This window comes from Triticum urartu, chromosome 7A (genome assembly GCF_056163025.1).
Source record: "Triticum urartu cultivar PI428250 chromosome 7A, HENAU_Tu73, whole genome shotgun sequence".
NCBI lineage: Eukaryota > Viridiplantae > Streptophyta > Magnoliopsida > Poales > Poaceae > Triticum > Triticum urartu.
The window spans coordinates 600,639,958-600,659,656 of NC_141879.1; the positions used below are offsets into that span (position 1 = coordinate 600,639,958).

Consider the following 19,699-nt stretch of genomic DNA (forward strand, 5'->3'; position numbering starts at 1 on the left):
TGGGCAATCATCGCCGACAACTGGGCAAGCTAGACTGGATGCCGCATCGAGATGCATGACTAGTGGACTGGTGGACCACGCTCAACCCTCCAAGGCAGTTCAGAAAGGAAATCTAGACCATGATCATCTTGGTGGCTTGGACGCTGCGGAAGCATAGGAACGACATCGTGTTCAACGGAGCTTGACCCTCAGTAGACGACGTGCGCAAACAGATTGATATTGAGGGCCAAAACTGGAGGGCGGCACAACTACTACAGATAACAGGATCACTTCCTAGTAGGGTCGATAGGGCGGATAGTAGTGAGTAGTCCACATGTGGTGTGTTGGCATTCTATGTTGTGGTTGAGTTTGTAACTAAATTCTAATCTATGATCTCGATATGTCATTCTTGGCGTATCCTTGAAAAAATGTCTAAGGCCAACTTCAACCGGTCGGCCCATATCGCCATACGGATGTGGATTTGATCTGTTTTTTGTTCGTTTGGGTCAGCTAGAGGTGCAACGTTCGGCCTCATCCACCCAAATCAACCTGATGCGCCCAATTGGCCAACCTAGTTGGTCCGCCTAGCCGAATTTTGTCCAATAAACATATTTTGCGCAAATAAATTTAGAATCCATGGTCAGTGGCCATAGTTCATGCTAGCATACGTGCCAGCTGCCGGCATACATGCCAACACACACACACACAAATCGCCTCTCTCGGCCTTGGTTCATGCATCCCGGCAGTAGTTCATGCCGACATTCAAAATAATCACCCCTCAACCATAGTTCATTCATCTATCTCGAGCAGCTCCTTTTGCTTCTTCTCGAACCAAGCCCTTTTCCTTGGGGACACCTTGCTCAAGTCAACCATCATGATCTCCACTTCCTTCGAGATCAGCATGAGCTTCATCTCGTTTGCTTTTGTCCGAGCATAGCTTTCCTCGATCGCGACTTTCTTCTTTTGTGCATGAAAGAAGGTCTTCATTTGCTCCTCTTTCTCTTGGCGCTTTCTCTCCTCTGTCGCTTCCTTTTGGGTCATGTACCCCTTCAAAATTTCTTTAAAAAGCGAGTGTCAAAGCATCACGCTTGTCATCTAACTTGGAGTTGGTCTTCCCCTTGGTTTCTTCTCACTTGGCTCAACGAATGCCAATGACCCCCCACCTTTCTTTTGTGTGACATATTGCTCCTTAATCTTTGGGCACTCACAAATCATTGGCCAACAATGGGTCAAGGTGAATGGCTTGTTGCCATGTTGGGCCTTGAAGGTCTCCAAAGATTGGAATGCCTACACTTGAAGATGAAAGCAACAATATACATTCATATGTAATGGAGAGAAAGCATCAAACAACAAGACACACACATATGAACAAGGGGAAGGAATTGTATACCATGTCTTTGATGCTTAGGCCACTCACGACACGGCCGGTGATGTTCTCAAGGGTGGCGCAAAACTTGTTGCACTATAGTTGGATGAAGGCCCACCTCTCTTTTGGATCGACACATCGCCATGGTTACTCTCAAACTTGTAGGGCTCGAACTTCCTACGTTCATGGAAGTATATATGGACCCTCATCCAAAATGTTGTACATTTTTTGCTCGGCACCCATCTTGGTATCTTGTCAATTTACAACCAAACTTCGTGATGTCTACTACACAACCTTCTTCTTGTAGACGTTGTTGGTGAAGGAAATATGCCCTAGAGGCAATAATAAAGTTATTATTTATTTCCTTATATCATGATAAATGTTTATTATTCATGCTAGAATTGTATTAACCGGAAACATAATACATGTGTGAATACATAGACAAACAGAGTGTCACTAGTATGCCTCTACTAGACTAGCTCGTTAATCAAAGATGGTTATGTTTCCTAACCATGAACAAAGAGTTGTTGTTTGATTAACGGGATCACATCATTAGGTGAATGATCTGATTGACATGACCCATTCCATTAGCTTAGCACCCGATCGTTTAGTATGTTGCTATTGCTTTCTTCATGAATTATACATGTTCCTATGACTATGAGATTATGCAACTCCCGTCTACCAAAGGAACACTTTGTGTGCTACCAAACGTCACAACGTAACTGAGTGATTATAAAGGTGCTCTACAGGTGTCTCCAAAGGTAGATGTTGGGTTGGCGTATTTCGAGATTAGGATTTGTCACTCCGATTGTCGGAGAGGTATCTCTGGGCCCTCTTGGTAATGCACATCACATAAGCCTTGCAAGCATTGCAACTAATGAGTTAGTTGTGAGATGATGTATTACGGAACGAGTAAAGAGACTTGCCGGTAACGAGATTGAACTAGGTATTGAGATACCGACGATCGAATCTCGGGCAAGTAACATACCGATGACAAAGGGAACAACGTATGTTGTTATGCGGTCTGACCGATAAAAGATCTTCGTAGAATATGTAGCAGCCAATATGAGCATCCAGGTTCCGCTATTGGTTATTGACCGGAGACGTGTCTCGGTCATGTCTACATTGTTCTCGAACCCGTAGGGTCCGCACGCTTAAGGTTACGATGACAGTTATATTATGAGTTTATGAGTTTTGATGTACCGAAGTTTGTTTGGAGTCCCGGATGTGATCACGGACATGACGAGGAGTCTCGAAATGGTTGAGACATAAAGATTGATATATTGGAAGCCTATATTTGGATATCAGAAGTGTTCCGGGTGAAATCGGGATTTTAGCGGAGTACCGGGAGGTTACCGGAACCCCCCGGGAGGTATATGGGCCTTAGTGGGCTTTAGTGGAAGAGAGGAGAGGTGGCCAGGGCTGGGCCGCGCGCCCCTCCCCCCCCCTAGTCCAAATAGGACAAGGAGAGGCGGCCGGCGCCCCCCTTCCCTCTCTCTCTCTCCTCTTTCCCCCCTCCCGAATCCTATTCCAACTAGGAAAGTGGGGAATCCTACTCCCGGAGGGAGTAGGACTCCTGGCGTGCCCTCCCTGGCCGGCTGCACCTCCCCCTTTGATCCTTTATATACGGAGGCAGGGGGCACCCCTAGACACACAAGTTGATCCACGTGATCATATTCTTAGCCGTGTGCGGTGCCCCCTTCCACCATAGTCCTCGATAATATTGTAGCGGTGCTTAGGCGAAGCCCTGCGACGGTAGTACATCAAGATCGTCACCACGCCGTCGTGCTTACGGAACTCTTCCCCGACACTTTGCTAGATCGGAGTCCGGGGATCGTCATCGAGCTGAACGTGTGCTAGAACTCGGAGGTGCCGTAGTTTCGGTGCTTGATCGGTCGGGCCGTGAAGACGTACAACTACATCAACCACGTTGTGCTAACGCTTCCGTTGTTGATCTACAAGGGTACGTAGATCACACTCTCCCATCTCGTTGCTATGCATCACCATGATCTTGCGTGTGCGTAGGAATTTTTTTGAAATTACTACGAAACCCAACAGTTGGGCCTCCAATTGCAGAGGTTTGTAGGACAGTAGAAAATTTTCATCAAGTGGATGACCTAAGGTTTATCAATCCGTAGGAGGCGTAGGATGAAGATGGTCTCTCTCAAGCAACCCTGCAACCAAATAACAAAGAGTCTCTTGTGTCCCCAACACACCCAATACAATGGTAAATTGTATAGGTGCACTAGTTCGGCGAAGAGATGGTGAAACAAGTGGTATATGGATAGTAGATAAAGGTATTTGTAATCTGAAATTATAAAAACAGCAAGGTAACAAGTGATAAAAGTGAGCGTAAACGGTATTGCAATGCTAGGAAACAAGGCCTAGGGTTCATACTTTCGCTAGTGTAAGTCCTCTCAACAATACTAACATAATTGGATCACATAACTATCCCTCAACATGCAACAAAGAGTCACTCCAAAGTCACTAATAGCGGAGAGCGAACGAAGAGATTATGGTAGGGTACGAAACCACCACAAAGTTATTCTTTCCAATCAATCCGTTGGGCTATTCCTATAGGTGTCACAAACAGCCCTAGAGTTCGTACTAGAATAACACCTTAAGACACAAATCAACCAAAACCATGATGTCACCTAGATACTCCAATGTCACATCAAGTATTCGTGGGTATGATTATACGATATGCATCACACAATCTCAGATTCATCTATTCAACCAACACAAAGGACCTCAAAGAGTGCCCCAAAGTTTCTACCGGAGTCTCACGACAAAAACGTGTGCCAACCCCTATGCATAGGTTCATGGGTGGAACCCGCAAGTTGGTCACCAAAACATACATCAAGTGAATCACGTGATATCCCATTGTCACCACAGATATCCACGGGAAGACATACATCAAGTGTTCTCAAATCTTTAAAGACTCAATCCGATAAGATTACTTCAAAGGGGAAACTCGATTCATTACAAGAGAGAAGAGGGGGGAAGAAACATCATATGATCCAAATATAATAGCAAAGCTCGCGATACATCAAGATCGTATCATCTCAAGATCACGAGAGAGAGAGAGAGAGAGAAAGAGAGATCAAACACATAGCTACTGGTACATACCCTCAGCCCCGAGGGAGAACTACTCCCTCCTCATCATGGAGAGCACCGGGATGATGAAGATGGCCACCAGAGAAGGATTGCCCCCTCCGGCAGGGTGCCGGAACGGGTCTAGATTGGTTTTCGGTGGCTACGAAGGCTTCTGGCGGCGGAACTCCCGATCTATTCTTCGTTCCGGAAGTTTTAGGGTATATGGAGTTATATAGGCAGAAGAAGCACGTCAGGGGAGCCACGGGGGCCCCACGAGGCAGGGGGCGCGCCCTAGGGGGGTGGGCGCGCCCCCCACCCTCGTGGGCAGCTCCCGTATCTTCTGACGTGGGGTCCAAGTCCATCAGGTGTGTTTCCTTCCAAAAATAACTTCTCCAGTTGATTTCGTTCTGTTTCGACTCCGTCTGATATTCCTTTTCTTCAAAACACTGAAATAGGCATAAAACAGCAAATCTGGGTTGGGCCTCTGATTAATAGGTTAGTCCCAAAAATAATATAAAAGTGGATAATAAAGCCCAATATTTCCCAAAACAGTAGATAATATAGCATGGAGCAATCAAAAATTATAGATACGTTGGAGACGTATCAAGCATCCCCAAGCTTAATTCATGCTCGTCCTCGAGTAGGTAAATGATAAAAACAGAATTTTTGATGCGGAGTGCTACTTGGCATAATTTCAATGTGATTCTTCTTAATTGTGGTATGAATATTCAGATCCATAAGATTCAAGACAAAAGTTCATATTGACATAGAAATAATAATACTTCAAGCATACTAACTAAGCAATTATGTCTTCTCAAAATAACATGGCCAAAGAAAGCTATCCCTACAAAATCATATAGTCTAGCTATGCTCTATCTTCACCACACAAAATATTTAAATCATGCACAACCCCGATGACAAGCCAAGCAATTGTGTCATACTTTTGATATTCTCAAACTTTTTCAATCTTCACGCAATACATGAGCGTGAGCCATGGACATAGCACTATAGGTGGAATAGAATGGTGGTTGTGGAGAAGACAAAAAAGGAGAAGATAGTCTCACATCAACTAGGCGTATCAACGGGCTATGGAGATGCCCATTAATAGATATCAATGTGAGTGAGTAGGGATTGCCATGCAACGGATGCACTAGAGCTATAAGTATATGAAAGCTCAACAAAAGAAACTAGTGGGTGTGCATCCAACTCGCTTGCTCACGAAGACCTAGGGCATTTTGAGGAAGCCCATCATTGGAATATACAAGCCAAGTTCTATAATGAAAGATTCCCACTAGTATATGAAAGTGACAACATAGGAGACTCTCTATCATGAAGATCATGGTGCTACTTTGAAGCACAAGTGTGGTAAAATGATAGTAGCATTGTCCCTTTTATTTTTTTATTTTTTTTATTTGGCCTTTCCTATTTTTTTGGCCTCCCCCTTTTTTTTGGGACAATGCTCTATTGAATGATGATCATCACACTTCTATTTATTTACAACTCGATGATACAACTCGATACTAGAACAAAGATGACTCTATATGAATGCCTCCGGCGGTGTACCGGGATATGCAATGACTCATGAATGACATGTATGAAAGAATTATGAATGGTGGCTTTGCCACAAATACGATGTCAACTACATGATCATGCAAAGCAATATGACAATGATGAATGTGTCATGATAACGGAACGGTGGAAAGTTGCATGGCAATATATCTCGGAATGGCTATGGAAATGCCATAATAGGTAGGTATGGTGGCTGTTTTGAGGAAGGATATGGTTGGTGTATGGTACCGGCGAAAGGTGCGCGGTACTAGAGAGGCTAGCAATGGTGGAAGGGTGAGAGTGCGTATAATCCATGGACTCAACATTAGTCATAAAGAACTCATATACTTATTGCAAAAATCTATTAGTTATCGAAACAAAGTACTACGCGCATGCTCCTAGGGGGATAGATTGGTAGGAAAAGACCATCGCTCGTCCCCGACTGCCACTCATAAGGAAGCAATCAATAAATAAATCATGCTCCGACTTCATCACATAACGGTTCACCATACGTGCATGCTACGGGAATCACAAACTTCAACACAAGTATTTCTCAAATTCACAACTACTCAACTAGCATGACTCTAATATCACCATCTCCATATCTCAAAACAATTATCAAGTATCAAACTTCTCATAGTATTCAACACACTCATAAGAGAATTTTATTATTCTTGAATACCTAGCATATTAGGATTTTAAGCAAATTACCATGCTATTTAAGGCTCTCAAAATAATCTAAGTGAATCATGAGATTTCATCTATTTCTTCAAAATAAAACTACGACCATGCTCTAAAAGATATAAGTGAAGCACTAGAGCAAATGACAAACTACTCCGAAAGATATAAGTGAAGATCAATGAGTAGTTGAATAATTATGCAACTATGTGAAGACTCTCTAACATTTAATAATTTCAGATCTTGGTATTTTATTCAAACAGCAAGCAAGCAAAAGAAAATGACATTCTAGGAATAGCAAACATCATGTGAAGAAGCAAAACTTAGTATCAACCGATACTAACCGATAATTGTTGAAGAAGAAGGGTGGGATGCCAACCGGGGCATCCCCAAGCTTAGATGCTTGAGACTTCTTGAAATATTATCTTGGGGTGCCTTGGGCATCCCCAAACGTCTCCTTAATTCCTCTCATATCACGGTCTCCCTAAATCTCAAAAGCTTCATCCACACAAAACTCAACAAGGACTCGTGAGATAAGTTAGTATAAACCATTGCAAAAACCTTATCATACTCTACTGTAGAAAATAACTAAAATTATTATTCAACATTGCATAATAAATTCCTCTGCATATTTAATAGTCCTATCCTCAAATAGAATCATTAAAGAAGCAAACATATGCAAACAATGCAAACATAACAGCAATCTGCCTAAACAGGATAGTCTGTAAAGAATGCTGAAACATCCATACTTCCCTAGCTCCAAAAATTATGAAAGAAAATTCCCACAATAGTAAATTTATCAGAGCTTAATATGCAAAAGGTTTCAACATTTTATCACATTCTGACTTTTCTAGGGAATTATTGCAACAGCGGTAAACTTGCTGTTTCCAAACAGCAACATGTATACTTGTAACATAGGCATAGTAAAGGCTATCAATGCCACTTTTATTGAAATAAAAGATGCAAAACATGGTTCTAAATAACATAAAGCAAATCCTAACAAAATAAATTGACTCTCCAAGCAAAACACATATCATGTGGTGAATAAAAATATAGCTCCAAGTAAAGTTACCGATGAACGAAGACGAAAGAGGGGATGCCTTCCGGGGCATCCCCAAGCTTAGGCTCCTGGTTGTCCTTGAATATTACCTTGGGGTGCCATGGGAATCCCCAAGCTTAGGCTCTTGCCACTCCTTATTCCATGGTCCATCGAATCCTTACCCAAACTTGAAAACTTCACAATACAAAACTTAACAGAAAACTCGTAAGCTCTGTTAGTATAAGAAAGTAAATCATCCTCATAAGGTACTTTAATGAACTCATTATTTATTTATATTGGTGTTAAACCTACTGTATTCCAACTTCTTTATGGTTTATAAACTCTTTTACTAGCCATAGATTCATCAAAATAAGTAAACAACACATGAAAAACTGAATCTATCAAAAACAGAACAGTCTGTAGTACTCTGGATCAAACGTATACTTCTGGAACTCATAAAATTCTCAAATAAATTTCTGGACCTGAGGAATTTATCTATTAATCATCTTCAACGAGAATTAACTAAATATCACTCTCCAAATAAAAATGGCAGCAGTTCTCGTGAGCACTAAAGTTTCTGTTTTTTACAGCATGATCAACAAGACTTCCCCCAAGTCTTCCCAAAGGTTCTACTTGGCACAAACACTAATTAAAAGCATAAAACCACATCTAAGAAGAGGATAGATGAATTATTTATTACTAAACAGGAACAAAAAGCAAGGGACAAAAATAAAATTGGGTTGCCTCCCAACAAGCGCTATCGTTTAATGCCCCTAGCTAGGCATGATGATTTCAATGATGCTCACCTAAAGGATAAGAATTGTAACATAAAGAGAGCATCATGAAGAATATGACTAGCACATTTAAGTCTAACATACTTCCTATGCATAGGGATTTTGTGAGCAAACAACTTGTGGGAACAATAATCAACTAGCATAGGAAAGCAAAACAAGCATAACTTCAAGACTTCAAGCACATAGAGAGGAAACTTGATATTATTGCAATTCCTACAAGCATATGTTCCTCCCTCATAATAATTTTCAGTGGCATCATGAATGAATTCAACAATATAACCAGCACCTAAAGCATTCTTTTCATGATCTACAAGCATAGATAATTTACTACTCTCCACATAGGCAAAATTCTTCTCATTCGGAATAGTGGGAGTATCATAGGAAACTTGAATACAATAAATTGTTTCCACATTAAAAGAGTAATGTTCAGAGAAGAGGTAATCATAATTATGACAAGTTTTATAAATATAATCACTACTTTTTATAGCATAAGTATCATCACAATAATCATCATAAGTAGGGGGCATGCTATCATCATTATAAACTTGCATATCAAAACTTGCGAGACTAAAAATATCGTCTTCATTAATCATATCTTCCCCAAGCTTGGGACAAACATTAATTGCAGAAAATATATTCTCAAGTATGTCATCCTCATCAAACATAGCTTCCCCAAGCTTGGGCCTTTTCATATCATAAGCATAATCACTCTCATCATTAATAGTATGGATAGCACCGATAGTATAGCAATTATTATATTCTTCCAAGCAAGTGCCAAAAAGATTTTCAAGATCATAAGAAGTATCATTATCTTCCACAATTATATTTTCATGAGGCACAATAGTAATAGGAGCAGCATTATTTGGGAGAGATATCTTTTTACCTCTCTTCCTTTTTCTTTTCTTCTTCCTCACCACATCATGTGTGGGTTCAATCCTCTTTTCGGAGCTCCTTATTAATGAGATTGGTTGAATAGGAGGCTCCTCCTCGTTACCTGATTCATCATAAGAAATAATAGGAGGATATTGAGAAGTCTCTTCCCTTTCATTAGTATTCTCTTCATCTTCTATTTGTTTTCTTTTCTTTATGTAATTGTCAATATAAGGATTTTCAATGCAATTCACCGCGCAATACATATACATTTTCTCTAGATCAAAATGAAGAACTTTATCAAGATTAAACTTTGGAATACCCTCAGTTATACGTTTCATTTCTTCATAACCCAAAAGAAGACTAAGCTCTTTATGATGCTCAAGGGTAATCAAATTATCACAATTTTTGGATATGATTCGGTCATGAAACAATTTGCATTGGAGATTTAAATGACCATGTTCATTGCAAAGTTCGCAAAGGGTGCGAAAAATATTGAATTTTTCAGCACAATCATCAAGACTTTCTTGCAACAATTTGGTTTCTAAGTACTTATGCCTTTTGCAATATCTATCTTCCCTATTTGGTGTGTACTTGCAAACCCAGTCTACTCCATAAAAGTTGACATGTTTATAGGAGGTATTTTCATCATAACTAGTGCAATCATCATTAGCATCATGGATATTCAAAGAATTCATACTAACAACATTGCAATCATGCTCATCATTCAAATATTTAGTGCCAAACATTTTATAGACTTCTTCTTCTAGCACTTGAGCACAACTATCCTTTCCATCATACTCACGAAAGATATTAAAAAGGTGAAGCGTATGAGACAAACTCAATTCCATTTTTTGTAGTTTCCTTTTATAAACTAAACTAGTGATAAAACAAGAAACTAAAAGACTCGATTGCAAGATCTAAAGATATACCTTCAAGCACTCACCTCCCCGGCAACGGCGCCAGAAAAGAGCTTGATGTCTACTACACAACCTTCTTCTTGTAGACGTTGTTGGGCCTCCAAGTGCAGAGGTTTGTAGGACAGTAACAAATTTCCCTCAAGTGGATGACCTAAGGTTTATCAATCCGTAGGAGGCGTAGGATGAAGATGGTCTCTCTCAAGCAACCCTGCAACCAAATAACAAAGAGTCTCTTGTGTCCCCAACACACCCAATACAATGGTAAATTGTATAGGTGCACTAGTTTGGCGAAGAGATGGTGAAACAAGTGGCATCTGGATAGTAGATAAAGGTATTTGTAATCTGAAATTATAAAAACATCAAGGTAACAAGTGATAAAAGTGAGCGTAAACGGTATTGCAATGCTAGGAAACAAGGCCTAGGGTTCATACTTTCGCTAGTGTAAGTCCTCTCAACAATACTAACATAATTGGATCACATAACTATCCCTCAACATGCAACAAAGAGTCACTCCAAAGTCACTAATAGCGGAGAGCGAACGAAGAGATTATGGTAGGGTACGAAACCACCTCAAAGTTATTCTTTCCAATCAATCCGTTGGGCTATTCCTATAGGTGTCACAAACAGCCCTAGAGTTCGTACTAGAATAACACCTTAAGACACAAATCAACCAAAACCCTAATGTCACCTAGATACTCCAATGTCACCTCAAGTATCCGTGGGTATGACTATACGATATGCATCACACAATCTCAGATTCATCTATTCAACCAACACAAAGGACCTCAAAGAGTGCCCCAAAGTTTCTACCAGAGAATCACGACGAAAACGTGTGCCAACCCCTATGCATAGGTTCATGGGCAGAACCCGCAAGTTGGTCACCAAAACATACATCAAGTGAATCATGTGATATCCCATTGTCACCACATTTATCCATGGCAAGACATACATCAAGTGTTCTCAAATCTTTAAAGACTCAATCCGATAAGATTACTTCAAAAGGGGAAACTCGATTCATTACAAGAGAGAAGGGGGGGGAAGAAACATCATAGGATCCAAATATAATAGCAAAGCTCGCGATACATCAAGATCGTATCATCTCAAGATCATGAGAGAGAGATCAAACACATAGCTACTGGTACATACCCTCAGCCCCGAGGGAGAACTACTCCCTCCTCGTCATGGAGAGCACCGGGATGATGAAGATGGCCACCGGAGAAGGATGGCCACCAGAGAAGGATTGCCCCCTCCGGCAGGGTGCCGGAACGGGTCTAGATTGGTTTTCGGTGACTACGGAGGCTTCAGGCGGCGGAACTCCCGATTTATTCTTTGTTCCGGAAGTTTTAGGGTATATGGAGTTATATAGGCAGAAGAAGCACGTCAGGGGAGCCACGGGGGCCCCACGAGGCAGGGGGCGCGCTCTAGGGGGGTGGGCGCGCCCCCCACCCTCGTGGGCAGCTCCCGTATCTTCTGACGTGGGGCCCAAGTCCATCAGGTGTGTTTCCTTCCAAAAATAACTTCTCTAGTTGATTTCGTTCCGTTTCAACTCCGTCTGATATTCCTTTTCTTCAAAACACTGAAATAGGCATAAAACAACAAATCTGGGTTGGGCCTCCGATTAATAGGTTAGTCCCAAAAATAATATAAAAGTGGATAATAAAGCCCAATATTGCCCAAAACAGTAGATAATATAGCATGGAGCAATCAAAAATTATAGATACGTTGGAGACGTATCACTTCGCAAATCAATTTGTCCTCATCCTTGGTGTATCGTCGCCGCGGAACCTTAGCATGAGGCCCTGCTGTGTGGCCTTGGCAATGATGGCATCATTCTCTACAACGACAACTTAGCATTGTGTGGCTTCGGCTAGGGCGGCGGCCTATTTTTTGTCCACTGCAATATTCCTCCGGCCAGCCCTCTTCGCCATCTCGGCGACCGTCTCCTCCGGCATGCACACCTTCTTCGGATTCTTCTATGGGTGCACAGTGAGGGCGGCCAAGACGTTTACCGTGGCGGCTAGGAAAGAGGAGGCGGCAAGGTTGGGCGCGTAGGCCATGGCACATGGGCGGGAGGGTTTTGGGAGAGGGGGAAATGGGGTGGATGTGCCACCAATGGGCGGGCCAGAGGGTGGACAAGGGAGGTCATCACGGGCATTCATGTTGACGCAAACCCAACCCAAACGGAAATGGGTGAAGGCGGACGAAAATAATGGACACCCATCAGTTTGTATCGCCACATTAGGCCACGTCTTTTGTCCGCACATACCCAAACGGACGAGGGCGGATGAAATGGGTCGCCCTATTGGAGTTGGCCTAAGGAATCTCCGACGCGGTGCCTCAAAATGTTAGTAAAGATTCGAACTATGTGGTTCGTATACTTTTTGTCATCCAACCAGGTACCCCGGACCAAATGCCCGCGGACCAATCTGCATGTCTGAATTTCACTAAACCAGAAGCAAACTTGGGGCAACTTTACGAGAGTCCGGACATCATGCGAAGGTCCGCTTGGCCCACTGACAGTTGGACCACATGTCCTCACAACCCATGTGATTTGTCCTTTAGATCCGCCTGGCCCACCCCGCTGTCCGGATTTGATGCCTATTTGATGCATAGGGTTGGATGAACAGCTCCCATATCTGTGTCTACGGACACGTCCAAACGCGCCCATGGACATGTCCAGACGCGCTTGCGGACAAAGAGTGAGTCCGATTTGGAGGACGTCCTTGAAGATGCCTTGAGAGGAACTCTAGTACATTTGCCATATAAGCAGACTATATCATGGATATGGAGGTAGCCAGGACAAAGCGCAAACACAACATCGACATAATAGTTGCCTTCATATCATGAGACCCACTCGTCAGTGGGGCATCATTTTTTTCTCGGCAGTGGTGAGAGCTTGTACGACCACCAGCACAACGGCAAGGGCCAGGACGATTTCGATGGGGTACCAATTTCGACGACGATTTTGTTGTCGACAACTCATTTCCAGGGGTGATTTTAGCTTCAGGGTGTCGATTCTTGAGGTGGCGACTCAATTACAACGACGATGCTCTAAATTGTGAAAAGAGCTATGATGAGCATCTACATGGATGCCACATCTAATGTTTCTCACAATTCAAAACATCGATGCCGGTTTGAGCTCCGGGGTGCCAATTCTAGTGGCAGTAACTCAATTCCTATGGCGACGGTCGAAATTCTAAGAAGAAGACAATCCATGTATGACGGTGTCTTGGTTAAGGAGCCTCTCACCATGTTGACTCCCGGCCTAGTGGGCAGGGCAGAGGACCCCTTTAACGGTTTCATCCTGCCACTTTTGAAGTGGCCCGTGATGAGCAACAAAAGATTCTACAAGGCTTCACGTACAAGACAAGAAGACAGAGTCGTGGAGAGTTTTATGTTCTTAGACGTAGCCGACCTAGTTTTGTAAACACTACGACCCCGGTATGCTATATAAGCCAAGGGTTGGGCTTGTCGTAGAACACATTAGGCACATCGAAATCTCTAGGTACTTTGTATACACCCTAGTGTAATAAAGCAAAGAGCGGAACGTAGGGCATTATCTCCATTGTGAGAGCCTCAACCTAGGGAAAAACCCTTGTCCCTATACCCTATTATCATCTCGCCAAGTAGCCTACCTAAGGATGCCCTGCCAAGGGATCTGCCGGATTTAGCTCCGACAGTGGTGCCCCATACATGTCTTGCTAGGTGAACAACGCAGTGCAATGGGAGTGCCAATCAGCGCTCAGATCAGTTTTCGCGCAATCTACATGCTGGGGCAAATGTTTGTCTTCGGCGTCACCATCTTCGTCGCTGATTCGAGTGGCCACCTGGGCCAGGTTGAGACCTTTGCTCCAGGCCAAATCGTATGATTCGGCAACATGGAGTACACCGTGGAGATGATCTTCTCGGGTCTGGCACTCGCCAGATCCAAGAGCAGCAGATGCCATCTTGATGTCAAATCAGGTCTTGGAGCTGCCAGAGGAAGTCATTTTTTACCCACACACCACTCATCTTGTCGCCAACAACAAAGATCTCACGGGCATCCTCTAAGGAGCCACCGAAGAGGCAGACGGTGCGAACGAGGAGGTCGGCAAGTATGCAGACAGCCGGTCAGGTCGTGGTGTCCTCGGCAAGGGAAACGTGACCTCGACCTACGACCTCTAAATGGTGGATATGCCAAATGCCAGCAACGGCAGCGATGACGACGCCTGAGGCGATGACAACAACAATGGCCCTGTTTGGATACTCTAACTCAGTTAGAGGTTAGACTTAGATTCTAACCTTGAACTACCCCTGAAATAACTCTAGCCAAAGAGGTGTTTGAATGGCAGGGTTAGATGGAGCGCGGATACGACGAGGCGCCTTCATGGGCTGTGCGAGAGAGAGGGAGGGAGAGGACGAGAAGCTTCGAGGAAGTGAGGAGGGATCTGCTGCGGGGAGAGCGAGAGAAAATGTGTTTTTTTAATGGTCCCGAGAAAAACTAACCCAAATAAGCACCTCTTGAATGGGTTAGATATATGGATGAGTTAGATGCATCTAACCCAAACTAACCCTTCTGTTTGGATATTTTTAAGTTAGTTGAGTCCAAACTAATCCAAACTAACTCTAACACATGGATCTAAACAGGGTCAATGCTCACGCAAACGGCAATGGCCCTGAAAGCCCTGTGCGTGAGGGAGACAGAGAAGTACCTCCGTCCGGGAGGGAGTTCGGTCCCCATGACGAGGACATACTTGAATGAATTGTTCGGCAGCCAAATTAAGGCATCGTTCGGTTTCTCTCCACTCCTCTCAACTCCGCGGAGCTGCGGAGCTCGGTTTGAGCTGCTCCATAAAAAGCTGCAGCAGCTTGCTCCGCTCCAGGAGCTGAGTCGCTGGAGTGGAGAGTGTTGGAGAAGGACACGGCGGTAGACCAAGCGACTTGGAGTATACCCCAAGCAATACATGTTGTACCCTAATTGTAACTCATATGCTGTATGTGAAGGAAATATGCCCTAGAGGCAATAATAAAGTTATTATTTATTTCCTTATATCATGATAAAAGTTTATTATTCATGCTAGAATTGTATTAACCGGAAACATAAAACATGTGTGAATACATAGACAAACAGAGTGTCACTAGTATGCCTCTACTTGACTAGCTCGTTAATCAAAGATGGTTATGTTTCCTAACCATGGACAAAGAGTTGTTATTTGATTAACGGGATCACATCATTAGTTGAATGATCTGATTGACATGACCCATTCCATTAGCTTAGCACCCGATCGTTTAGTATGTTGCTATTGCTTTCTTCATGACTTATACATGTTCCTATGACTATGAGATTATGCAACTCCCGTTTGCCAGAGGAACACTTTGTGTGCTACCAAACGTCACAACGTAACTGGGTGATTATAAAGGAGCTCTACAGGTGTCTCCAAAGGTACATGTTGGGTTGGCGTATTTCGAGATTAGGATTTGTCACTCCGATTGTCGGAGAGGTATCTCTGGGCCCTCTCGGTAATGCACATCACTTAAGCCTTGCAAGCATTGCAACTAATGAGTTAGTTGCGGGACGATGTATTACAGAACGAGTAAAGAGACTTGCCAGTAACGAGATTGAACTAGGTATAGGATACCAACGATCGAATCTCGGGCAAGTAACATACCGATGACAAAGGGAACAACGTATGTTGTTATGCGGTCTGACCGATAAAAGATCATCATAGAATATGTAGGAGCCAATATGAGCATCCAGGTTCCGCTATTGGTTATTGACTGGAGACATGTCTCGGTCATGTCTACATTGTTCTCGAACCCGTAGGATCCGCACGCTTAAGGTTACGATGACAGTTATATTATGAGTTTATGCATTTTGATGTACCGAAGGTTGTTCGGAGTCCCGGATGTGATCACGGACATGACGAGGAGTCTCGAAATGGTCGAGACATAAAGATTGATATATTGGAAGCCTATGTTTGGATATCGGAAGTGTTCCGGGTGAAATCGGGATTTTACCGGAGTACTCGGAGGTTACCGGAACCCCCCGGGAGGTATATGGGCCTTAGTGGGCCTTAGTGGAAGAGAGCAGAGGTGGCCAGAGATGGGCCGCGCGCCCCTCCCCCCCTTGGTCCGAATTGGACAAGGAGAGGGGGCCGGCCCCCCTTCCTCCTCTCTCTCCTCTTCCCCCCCTCCACGAATCCTATTCCAACTAGGAAAGGGGGGGAGTCCTACTCCTAGAAGGAGTAGGACTCCTCCTGGCGCGCCACACCTTGGCCGGCCGGCCCCCCTCCCTTGAACCTTTATATACGGAGGTAGGGGCACCCCTAGAGACACAAGTTGATCCACGTGATCATATTCTTAGCCGTGTGCGGTGCCCCCTTCCACCATAGTCCTCGATAATATTGTAGCGGTGCTTAGGCGAAGCCCTGCGACGGTAGTACATCAAGATCGTCACCACGCCGTCGTGCTGACGGAACTCTTCCCCGACACTTTGCTGGATCGGAGTCCGGGGATCGTCATCGAGCTGAACGTGTGCTAGAACTCGGAGGTGACGTAGTTTCGGTGCTTGATCGGTCGGGCCGTGGAGACGTATGACTACATCAACCAAACGCTTCCGTTGTCGATCTACAAGGGTACGTAGATCATACTCTCCCCTCTCGTTGCTATGCATCACCATGATCTTGCGTGCGCGTAGGAATTTTTTTGAAATTACCACGAAACCCAACAGTATGTGTGTGTGTGTCTATATATATATAGGGTCGCGCTATTCGTCATCCTGGGTGAGGAATAGTTATTCTTCACCCCCTCTGTTTTACCATCAGTGCATCATAATTTTACGTTCCGTAAGTTTTGTCTTATTTCCGATGTAAAAAGAGACCGTAAGAAAATATATAATCGTCATAAAAAATATTTTATATTATGTAAAATTACAACGTAAAATTACGCTACGTAAAATTTGGCACAAAAAATAAATAAAAACATAGGTCATAAGACAAGAAAATTTACAGTTTATGTGTATTTTACACTATGTTTTTACGTTTGTAATTTTACATAGCATAAATTATTTTTTACGGTGATTATATATTTTCTTACGGTCCCTTTTTGCGTCCGAAATAAGACAAAACTTACGGAACGTAAAATTACGGTGCACTGATGGTAAAATAGAGGGGGTGAAGAATAATTATTCCTCACCCAGGGCGACGAATATATATATATATATATGTGGAGGCTGGGGCGTGCGGTTTAGCACCCCAGATCATTGTTTACATGGTATCAGACACCGGGTCACGATCTCCCTAAACCCTAGCCTCCCTGATCCAACTCTCGATCTCTCCCCATGGCCTCGGCTGCCGAACTCCAGAAACTTGAAGCTGAGCTCAAGGAACGCGAGTCCCTTCTCCGAACTCGCCAAGAAGAGCTTGACCGGCACCTCGCCGAGCCAGGAAAAGCCCTAGCCACCACCCCAAACCCCTCCTCATATGTAGCTTCCCTAAAACCTAATGTCGCCATAACCCTAGACCTCCATGAATCCAACTACATCAAGTGGCGCGAGCTGGTTCTCGTTGCCCTCGGTCGCTATGGCCTCACCCACCATGTCACCGGCGACGGCGTGGCCACACCATCCGATACTTCGCCCACCTCTGATTGGGCACGAGACGACTTCACTATCCTTTCATGGATTTACGGCTCGATCTCCCCCGAGCTCTTCGGCATCATCATGGCACCTAGGTCTACGGCGCGGCAGATCTGGGACTCCATCGCCAACCTCTTCCACGACAACAAGAAAAGTCGCGCCCTTGCTCTGGATGCGGAATTTCGCAACACACCTCAAGGTGACATGTCCGTCCATGACTACTGCACCAAGCTCAAGTCTCTCGTCGATGCTCTGGGCGACGTTGGTGAGACGGTTTCCAACGAGATGCTCGTCCTGACGGTGCTTCGCGGCCTCAAGGGCAAGGGCGCGGCTTCCTGCCATATCAGGCCACGTTCCCTTCCTTCCTGCAGACTCGCTCATCACTCGTCCTCGAGGAAACCCAGAAAAAGACCAATGCGAAGCACGCGTCCGCCATGGCGCTCTGGGCCAGTGGCAACAACATCCTCCCTCATGGCGGCGCATCGGCACCACCACCTCCACCGCCCGCTGACCGTGGCTCCAACTCCAACACAGCCACCATGCCCTCCTTCAACACTGGCCGTGGCGGTGGCTACGACGACCGACGTGGACGTGGCGGTGGCCGTGGTCGAGGACGCGACAACAACAACCCCTGGATGTTCAACCCTTGGACTGGTCTCCCAACTCGGGCCGGCTAACAGCAGCAGCAGTCCTCACCACCACCATGGCAGTAGCTTCCCACCGCACCATGGCAGCCACGTTGGCGCGCTCCTGGTGTCCTAGGTCCCCGTGCTGGCACTACCCCCTTCCAAGCATACACGGCATATGGGCACCTGCAGCTTCCCCCTGGCGCGTCCTCCAGCTCCACCGGCACGCCTCATCAGCATCTGGACCCTGCTTTGCTAACTGCTCTCCAGAACCTACAGCTCCACGGAAATCAAGAATGGGTCATGGACACTGGCGCCTCATCTCATATGGCATCCGACTATGGTACACTCTCCTCTATTACTCCCACTTCCTCACATAAAATAACAGTCGGCAACGGTGCATCTCTCCCTGCTACTCACACCGGTTCATCCACCCTTTTCTCCTCCTCCTCTAACCCCTTTTATCTTTACAATATTCTCATTGTTCCCCGTATTATCAAAAATCTTATATCTGTTCGCCAATTCACCATGGATAACCTTTGCTCTATCGAGTTTGATCCGTTTGGTTTTTCTGTGAAGGATCTCCTCACCAAGACCATACTTCTTCGATGCAATAGCTCTGGCTCCCTCTACACACTCTGCAGTCCAACCCAAGCTCAAGCCTTCCTCGCCGCCACCACCACCGACCTTTGGCATCGCCGTCTTGGACATCCTGGCCATCATACCATGTCCCGTCTTCAGCAACGCCAACACATACCACCCAATAAATCGTCGTCCCCCATGCTTGTCAATTATGCCGTCATGTTAGATTACCATTTTACTCTTCGATGTCATCTAGTATTAAACCTTTTTAACTATTACACTGTGATTTATGGACATCTCCGATTCCTACCCCTTCGGGTTTTTGCTACTATCTTATTATTGTTGATGATTATATGCATTACTTTTGGAGTTTTCCTTTACGCAAAAAATCCGATGTCTATACTACCTTCCTCGCCTTCCACGCCTATGCTCAAACTCAATTTAATCTTAATATTCTTTCTATCCAATGTGACAATGGCCGAGAATTTAACAACACCAAACTTGATCTCTTTTGCTCCACCAATGGCATCCTTCTCCGTTTTTCTTGCCCATAGACCTCTCAACAAAACGGCAAAGCCGAGCGTGC

The 19,699-nt window shown here is 44.4% G+C and overlaps 1 pseudogene; it reads left to right on the forward strand.

Annotated features, from left to right (window-relative positions):
• Positions 1-17,608: 17,608 nt before the first annotated feature.
• LOC147960625 (uncharacterized) lies at positions 17,609-19,148 on the forward strand (annotated as a pseudogene).
• The last annotated feature ends 551 nt before the right edge of the window (positions 19,149-19,699 follow it).